This window comes from Neophocaena asiaeorientalis, unplaced genomic scaffold (assembly GCF_003031525.2).
Source record: "Neophocaena asiaeorientalis asiaeorientalis breed wild unplaced genomic scaffold, Neophocaena_asiaeorientalis_V1.1 scaffold78, whole genome shotgun sequence".
Classification (NCBI taxonomy): domain Eukaryota; kingdom Metazoa; phylum Chordata; class Mammalia; order Artiodactyla; family Phocoenidae; genus Neophocaena; species Neophocaena asiaeorientalis.
Genome location: NW_020175018.1, coordinates 17,687,630 through 17,696,326, shown reverse-complemented (window position 1 = coordinate 17,696,326; position 8,697 = coordinate 17,687,630). Strand labels below are relative to the sequence as shown.

At 66.5% G+C, this 8,697-nt stretch overlaps 1 protein-coding gene across 3 annotated transcripts in view; it reads left to right on the top strand.

Moving 5' to 3' along the window:
* The window catches only part of RXRA (retinoid X receptor alpha), a 58,171-nt gene that overhangs the window by 15,519 nt on the left and 33,955 nt on the right, over positions 1-8,697 (top strand). The window contains exon 1 of one of the 3 annotated variants that reach the window (XM_024762793.1): positions 7,723-7,848. The exons of the other annotated variants lie outside the window; for them this stretch is intronic. The gene's annotated coding sequence lies outside the window, so the exon portion shown is untranslated. Of the gene's footprint in view, positions 1-7,722; positions 7,849-8,697 lie in introns of those variants that run through there. 3 annotated transcript variants of the gene reach the window in all.

The following is an 8,697-nucleotide window of genomic DNA, read 5'->3' as shown; positions in this document are numbered from 1 at the left end:
CTCCTGCCCTGGCCAGCCTGAAGCCGCTGACGTGATGTCGCTGAACGCTGGTCGGGAAGAGATGCGCGCGTGAGCTGCTTCAGCCCCCCGGGCCCCCCCCGGGCCCCCCTTTTCTGCCCACCCGGAGGCAGCACGGGTTGCTGCTTGGGACCCTGCTCAGCGCCTAGCGCGTTCTGGGCGCTCGCTAAGTGTCTGAGCGCCTTTGGCTGGGCCAGCCCAGGGCAGGGCCTGGCTGGTGAGACCCCCGGGGGGCAGGAGGCACCTGGCAGTGCCCAGCGCAGACTTGCGGGCCTCGGGGCCCACGTGGATGTGGCTCGTGTACGCACACCCAGGCTGGGTGGCAGGGCTTGGGGCATCTGAGCACCCAGTCCTGTGAGGGGGCCCCCAGTTGTCACCACACAGGTGGGTCACGTGCCCAGGTTGCGTCGTCACCCCTGAGGCCACCCAGCTGGTGGGACAGGCCCAGCGCCTGGTCAGCTGCACTCTCTCTGAGGACACCGAGGTTGGGTCTTCCTGCCAGCGATGCACCGGCACAGGAGGTGGCACCATCCGGGCATGGGGTGGTGTTCGGGGGGCCTGAGGCTGAGGGGGCGTGGTGGGCTGGGAGCCAGCTGCCGGCCAGGATGCGCCCTGGGCCCAGCACTGGCTGCTGAGGCAGGATTAAGTCTCTGTTGACTCGAGAGGAGACCCCGCCTGCCACCTGTGGGGCTGAGCACCTTTCCTGCCCCGGTGCGGTAGCGCTCAAGTGGTGGAGCTCGTTGGGCGCAAGTGAACTGAGTCAGTGGGGCTAGGGTCCAGAGGACCTCACAGGCACCTCCCCAGCCGAGGAGGAGCTGGGGGTCACGGCAGACCACCAGCCACAGCTGAGTGGGCGTGGCTTGCCTCTGTGACTGGGGCTGGGCTGTGATCCTCGCTGCAGGCCGGCCCTCGCCACGCCCCCGTCCATCGTCCATCGGGTGAGCTTAGCCAGGTGTGGTCCCGGGCCCTGAACCAGGCAAGCAGTGAGCCCGGAGCTGTGAAGAGGAGTGAATGAGGAATCCCGGCCAATACGGAGGAGGGCGGCAGCAGCCTCGGGACCGTCTGGCCAGGCTCTTGCTAAAATCAGGCCTCCGCAGAGGCTGTTTATGTCATTACCGTGAAAACCACACGTGCACACGGCAGAAACCTGAGACAAATAACATGGGAAAGGATGTCCCATCTCCGTCCCTGGAGCTGGGCGTCCTGGACCCGCCACTCTGCAGTGTGACCCCTGGGGATTTCCCTCTTCATCCTTGATCCCCAAACTTTAGTGGGTTCCAGTGAGTGTGGACCTCTCTGGTCAGGGCAGGGTGGGTGGTGGGCCCCCTGGAGGGAAGGGACCTGCCCGGGTCCCACAGCAAGTTGGGTCTCAGGTGGAGAGCGCCATGCGAGCGGATGGGTGCATGATGGTGGGGTGCGCTGGAGACGCCTGGGGGGCAGGGGAGGGGGGCTGCTGCTGGGCCGGCAGCCGGGTCAGCGTGGGCGGGAGTCCCTGGTCCTTCTGTAGGAGTCCTGCTGGACGAGCGAGGCCGCCTGGGCCCCGACCCTGCCCCACGGCCAGTGCCAGGCCTGGAGTGGGCAGCAGGGTTTCCATGTGCTCAAGTGAGGGCACCGCCTGCCTTCTGTCCGGGGCCGGCCTGGCCGCCAGCTGCCACAGAGCAGGCCGTGTGCGGGCAGCCTCGGCCCCTGCAGCCTGATGTGGACAGTGTCGGTTGGACCTTAGGCCTCCGGGGGGCAGGGACTGAGGATGCCCCGCTTGCCTGCCAGAGCGCAGCGGGGCTGAAGGCCGTGTGATATAGCCCCCCGCACCCTCACTTCCACTGCCGGCCCTGGGCTGGGCTGCTGGCTGATGGGCTACAAAAGGCATTCTGTGCCCTGGGAGAATGACCCCGTTGTGTGGCTGGAGGGTGGCCGGGGGCCACGAAGCCTTCCTTCCTTCCGTACTTCCTGCACACCCGCTCTGAGGCCGAGCCCCCACCCGGGGCTCGTCTAGTCCTGTCCAGGCCCTGCTTCCCGGGCTGGGGGGCTCCCAGCGGCTGTCAAGGCCCTGCTGCACCGCCCCCTCTCCCCTGCTCGGCCTGCGCCGTCGTCCCTCCCGCGGGACCTTCGCTGCTGGCGCGTCAGGGTACAGGATGCTCCTGTCAGGGAGCAGGGGGCGGCGTGGTGGGGACCTGAGGGTGGGCGGGGGTCTGTGGCTCCCACGAGTGCCGCTTGGGCTTCTTCCAGCCAACCCCCCACCCCCGCCAGGCCCGCACATATGGGCGAATGAGCGTGACCGGGTGTGCCGGCTGGCAGCGTGTCGGGGAGCCGTCGTGCCCCATCTCCGCGCCCTCACGCCAGCCTGCAGCTGGGGAAGTGGGCTCGGCCAGGGCTCCTGACTTGCCCACGGCCACGCAGCTGGCAGTGGAGGAGTGGATTTGAACTCCGGTCTGGGCCTTGCCCTCTCCCTCTTCTGGGCCCCTGGCTGGGCGAGGGTCCCATGCACCGCGTCGTCTGAGGGCCGGGACTGCTCTCAGGTGGAGGAGACGAGGCTGGGGTCCCTGTTCTCCTCTGAGAAGCACTTGGCTTCAGCCAGCGGGAGCCGCCTGTGGTCACAGGTGTCTGGGTGAGGGTGGTGGGCCGGGCGGCCCTGGGAAAGGGGAACTCAGCGGTTCCGGTGGACTCCCAGCTGCCTGGCGGAGACGCTGGCCCTCCCGGGCCTCCTTCCTCGCCGGCTTCTGCTGCTTTGCTCGTCTACCGTGTGGCATCGCCAGAGGCCGTGGGACCCTGAGCCGGCGGGCCGGGGGCTGATGGGGCCGCCCCCGGGGTGGGACCTCTCGCCCGCCCTGGCCATGAGGCTGCACCTTCTGGCCTTTCGGGAGGTGGCCTGGCCTGGCGGACGGGCGACCTCGGGTGGCCGGCAGGTGAGGGCTGGGCTTGGGGGGCGCTGGGGGCGGTATGGCCTGGGAGGTGCCTGTGTCTCGTCTGTAGGGTGCGGTGCTCGTGGGGACCGCGCCGGGGCGGGGGGATGCGGGGGACAGGTGGGGAGAGCCGGGCCGGTGCTGGGTGTCTGCGCAGAGTGTGCCTGTCTAGGGCCGGTCACGGCTGCCCAGCGCACGTGAGGTGCCCGGCTGTGCTCGGCGCGTCCGGTCGGGGTCCCGATTCTTGCCCCCGGCCCGAGACCGGGGCTGCTGGGCTCTGGCCTGCCCTGGGTGTCTGGGCCAACGGGTTTTTGGGTGGGGAAGGGAAAGGGGCTGGCTCTTTTCCTCTCCTTGCCTTGAGGCTCCCTGGAGGGCCTCTTGGGGTCTGGCTTTTCAGATGAGGAAACTGAGGCTGGGGATGGCGGGGACTTGTCTGGTTGGAGGGTGCGGTGGACCTGGACCATCCTCCTGGGTCTGGTGTGGGAAATGTCCGCTCTGGGAGCCACAGGCACCCTGCCATGAGGCCGCACGGGGCTTGGGCTGCCCAGAGCCGGCCCGGGATGGACAGATGGCCCTGGACCCGGCTCGCCCCTGGGTCTTGACTCCGGCTCCTGTGGTGAGGGGTTTGTCAGGGAGGAGGCCTGCAGGGAGGCCAGAGGCTGGAATCCCAGCGGGTCCTGGTCTCCCCCATCGTGCTGATGGGGGACCGACACCTGATTCCCCTCCTGGCCCGGCTCACGGGCCGCTTCCCTTCGTTGGGTTACAAGGAGCTCCATTTCTTCATGCTCACCCTGAGCTGGGGCTCGTGTGGGTCACTCACTGACCCTTCACCGACGCCCCTAGGAGGACGTGTTCCCCTGTGCCCAGGTTCTGGGGGAAGCCGAGGCCCAGAGACGTGAAGTTACTTTCCCAGGGCCACGCGGAGGTTCAGGGGAGGGCCTCCAGCAGGATGTGGCAACCGGGGTGGGAGCCGGGACCACCCGGCTCTTCCAGGCGTTTTAAAGGCCTTTTGTGATTTGTGAACGTTCAGCCCCCCACGTCTCCGGTGCCTCGCCTGCATCTCCCTGGAGGGGGCCGTGACCTGGCCTTCCTGACGCCGTGCGGAAGGTGTGGACGCCCGGCAAGGCTGCACTGGGCCGTCTCCGGGAACCACTTGGTGTTGGAGTTGGGACCCCAAACGAGAGAACACTGCAGCCGGGGGCACTGGGCCGTCTTGACTGGGGGGCTGCCCACCCTACCTTGCCCTTTACAAGCCTTGCCCACGTTCTGCTCGGTCAGGATTTCAGGGACGGGCACTCAGGGTGTGCTTGTGTCCTGGGGCCGGCCCTGGGCTCGGTGTCTCCCATCCTCCCTGAGTGACTGCGAAGGCTCACTCCAGGTCTGAGTCTCTGAGCCCGAGGTTCCTCACAGGCCCCGTCTTCCTGCAGCAAAGAGCTCTGTGGCACGTGTTTTGGACCGGGGGCTGTGCCTTCCTGTTCCGGAGGCGTGAGTGGGGGTCTGCGTTCACACCCCTCCGGCAGCTCTTCCTCGAGGGCAAGGACTGAGCACCCCTACACACGGGGCCCTGGACGGGCCTCTTCAGCCCTTGGTTTTGGTTTCCTTGTCTGTAAACTGAGCGCAGGAAAGAGAATTTTCCAGGTCAGTTCGTCTCTTGATGTGACAGCACATTTAAAATCATCTGAAATTACGTTCATACAGAAAACATCCCGGGCTGTTAGGCCAGGCTCTGTGCTCGTAGGGAGAGTGGGGAACGTGTTGACTTCTTTCCAGAGTTCTCAGCTGGAAGCTGCGTATGTGTACGGGGGGCGCATTTTGGTTGTTGCAACCCATGGGAGTGTGACGAGGGGTCATCGTGGGCATTTGGCGGCTGGGCTGGGCGTTCTGAGTGTCCTGCCGGGCATGCTGCCCATCTCCCTGCAGGGGATTGGGACCGTTATTCTGGCCACACACAGGAAATGAGAGCAGGGTATTTTTGGGTTTCTCTGCATGGAACATGCACCTACTTGGCTGATAGGTGGCGGGTTGATTTTTTTTTTCCCATTGTCTCCCACCTATAGCATCTCTTGCTACCACTTTTCGCTTTTTCCAGTCGTCCTTCTCTGGGAAATCATCCAAGGAGGCCTGTTAGCGTAGCGGGTAACATAGAGTCAGTAGGCTCTGAGCAAGGGCGTCTCCTTGAGCCAAACGCGGGAAGTCTTTTAGTTTCTGGAGTTGCTGTTTCGCGTGCATTTGGCTTTCTTAGTACCTGGGGTCTTCCCGTGCCTGGACCTGCAGCCCTCCTGGGTCTGGGTAGGCGTGGGTGTTGCACTCAAGGCCTCTGACAGAGCGAGGTGGTACTTTACTGTCCTCTCTCTGACGATGTAGGCGACAGCTGATCACTCGCGGGGCCAGGTGCTAAGGGCTCCCCAGACGTCCCAGTGGGCTGTATGTTCCCAGGAGGGACTGAGCCCTGCTTCCCAGGCAGCTCTGTGGACGGCGTGCGGGTTTGGGGAATCGGGGTGGGTTTGGAGCTTTGGAAGGCATGGTTCTGGGTCCCCGCTTCTCCTTGTCACGTGCTGAGGGGCACCCCCCTCCCTCCGGCAGCCGTGAGAGCTGGAGGTTGCTGCCTGCCTGGTGTGTCCCCCTAGGCCTTGGTGTTGCCCCATCCCTCCAAGCTGGGCCTCACCGAGCTCCAGCACCCCTGGGCACAGGTCTGGTCACTGGGGCCCCTCAACACGGCCCTGCCGCTGGGAGCGCGTGTCGGTCACCTGGCTGGTCGCGCGGTGGGCAGCCCCCAGCCCCCATCCTGTGTTCAAAACCGCACGTGGTTCACAGTTGCTGGAAGCTGTCGGCAGATATATTCCCAAGGGCAGGAGCCGGCAGTGGAAACATACTTTCCCAGATTCCCTCCCCGCATTGACCCTGACCTTGGCCCCCCCGGGGGTTGCTTGTGGTCGTTGGTGAAGCCCAGAGGGCCTGGAAGGGGCACTGAGGCGGCGGTGCAAGGGCAGAGGCCCTGGCCCCAGGTGGCCGGAACCAGGTGGGGGGCGGGCTTTGGAGTTTGGGGCCTGTGGTGGGGAGCCATGGAAGGTGCTGGTGGTGACTGAGTGGACAGTAGCCATACTGCCAAGTGACCAGTGCAGGGGGCGGCCATGGGAAGGGCACGCAGAGCCAGTGGCCGTGTCCTGGCCACAGCCAGGTCTGAGCTTGGCCGCTTGAGGCTCTCGTCTGTACGAAGGGGCTGGTGGGTCACTCCCGGGGGGTGGTGCTGTGCGGACAGAGGTCACGGTCATCCGGGCCCAGGGAGAGACTTTCCAACTGTCAGTCTGTCCATCCCCCTCCTGCCTGGAGGCCCTGTGGGCTGGGTGGCCGGGCTGGATGCTGCCATGGGTGCTTGCTGAGGCCCCATCTGGGTTCTCAGGGCAGGGGGTCATGGGGCACGGATGCTGCCTGTCACACGTCCACCCTCGCGTCTGCGGGGTCAGCTGGCTTGTCCCCTCTGCTGCCGCAGCAGCCCCTGAAAAGCGCCTGTCGTGGGATGAGAAGGTTCTCAGCCTCCTGGCCGCTCCGCCCCGGCAAGGTGTGTCAGGAATGAGGCCTTAGGTCGGAGATCTGGGGACGCGGTTCAGTGCTTCGTGAGGACGGGGGTGGAGGTTCTAGAGCCTCCTGGGCCTCCGTTTCCTGGTGCAGAGTCGAACCCACTCTCCTGTCCCTGTACTTGCTGGGGGCCTGGGGGCGGGGGTGAAGGGTAGACCCCGTCACACAGCAGGTCCCCAAGGGGTGGCAGAGTCGCATCTCAGCTTGGGAACCAATCCTGCCAGCCCCGTGGGCCCCCAGCTGAACCCGCACAGTGGCGACATGGCCCAAGGGGGTTCAGAGGCCGGTCCCCCCGCCCCGCCCCGCCCCCGGAGGCTGCCCTTTGAAGGAGGGGGCCTCTCCAGAGCAGGGCAGAGCCGGCTAGGCTGCAGGCCCTGCTGCGGGAGTGGTGGGATTGGGGCTGCTGTGCTGGTCCGAGTGGGAGGTGCCCCTCCTGCGGCCGAGATGGGGAAGCCCCGCTCCAGCAGGCGGATGTCCCGTTCTCGGTCTGTCTCATGGGTGAGGTCCTGTCTGCTGTCTGCAGAGCCCCTGCCATCTGTGCCTCCGCCCACGACGGCACCAGCCTGGCGACCTGGCTGAGCCAGCGCGGTGTGGGTCAGCCTCTGCTCAGGGCAGGACGCTGAGGGGCCGGGCTCTCGGCACGCAGCAGCAGGGGTCTCCGAGAGCCTGCCGTGCGTGAGCCGCTCGGGAGCTGGGCTGGCGCTCTGCCCTCCAGGGTCTCCGGCTTGGCCCGGCCCCGCCCATTGTGCAGCCCTGGGCTACCACACGCTGGAGGTGCCAAGCATCCGTGCCCACATCCGAGAAGTGGCGATGCTCGGAGGGCAGTGGGAGGATTGGGGACGCCCCGGGAGAGCCCAGCCCACGCCGGGCCCAGACCGCTCCACACTACTGGGACAGGTTGGCCACCTGGCACGGAGCCCCCCGACTCCAGCACAGGTGGATGGGACACCGGCGAACTTGGGCCTGAGTGTCTGCAAACATGTTCCCGACGCCGGCAGGGGCTGCGAGAAAGTTAGAGAGAAAAACAGCTGTAGTGGGGGTGGAAAGCACAGGCGTTCCACGACAGAGCCGGGCCGCGGGCCCCTGAGCCAGCCGGAGCGACGCGGCTCAAAATGAAACAAGCGTCATTCTTTTCCTGTTGAAGAGAAACTGCCTCAGCCAGCCCACGGGCTCGGGGCCCCCCACCACCCAGGCTGCCGTCGAGCAGGCGGGGTTTCATCAGGAATTTCCCCCCCTCTCCGCGCCCCCCCACCCGCCATCTGGGCCGGCGCCCTGGAGGTGCTGGGGACGGTTCAGGGGTGCTGCCTGGACAGGAGGCTGCGGCACCCGGGAGCCCCTGCCCGGCCCCGGAGAGGTGAGCGTGCTCCCAGCTCCCTGTGCCCTTCGACCCCACGGTGGGCGTGCCTGCTGGCACCGGGTCCGGCCTGGAGCTCTGCCGGCCACCCAGGCTGGCTGCGGGGGCTCTGTGTGAGAGTGAAGTGTGTTGGGAGTATCAGGGTGGAGAGCTGGGTCCTGGTCCCCGGCCGCTGACTCCGGCTCTGGCTTGGGGAGTGCCCCTCCCTCCCTGAGCCCCTTCCTCCTCTGCAGGTGGGACGGAGCCATGCCCACATCCCCAGGCTTTTCGGAGCCCCTGTGATCAACGCTGCCTCAGGGCAGCCACACAGGAGCTGCTTGTTAGACTCTAGCTCTGTGTTCTGGAGGCTCTGATTTCACTGCGGGGTCAGGGCGGGGGGTGGGGGGGTTCCCAAGCCACGGGGCCGCCAGCAGGCCGTGGGTTTGGGGATCTCCATTTTGCAGAGGCCACGGTGCTCGCGGCATCACACACAGGTTCACTTGCCGCTGGCTCCCCAGCTGCCCTGTGGCCCCGTCCTTCTTGTCCCTCCCCCCTTTCTGTGCCTGTGCTTCCCCCCTGGGGATTCCAGCAGGCCTGGGGGTCGGCTGCTACCCCTCCCCAGCCTCTCCCCTGGGCAGCCCGTGTTAGGCCACTGAATAGGAGGCATGGCCCAGTGGTCCGGTGGTGGATCGGGGTCGTCTGCCTGCCATGCCCGGGGGAGGGGACGGCCCTGCAGGGGTGCAGGCTGGCCTGCCGAGGGCCTCTGGCCACGGGGTTGGAAACCAGCTCTGGGGACTCTCTCTCTGTCCCTTGGCATCTTTCTGGGCGGGTGGCCCTGTGCTGCCTCCACCCAGCAGCCCTCCTGTGGTT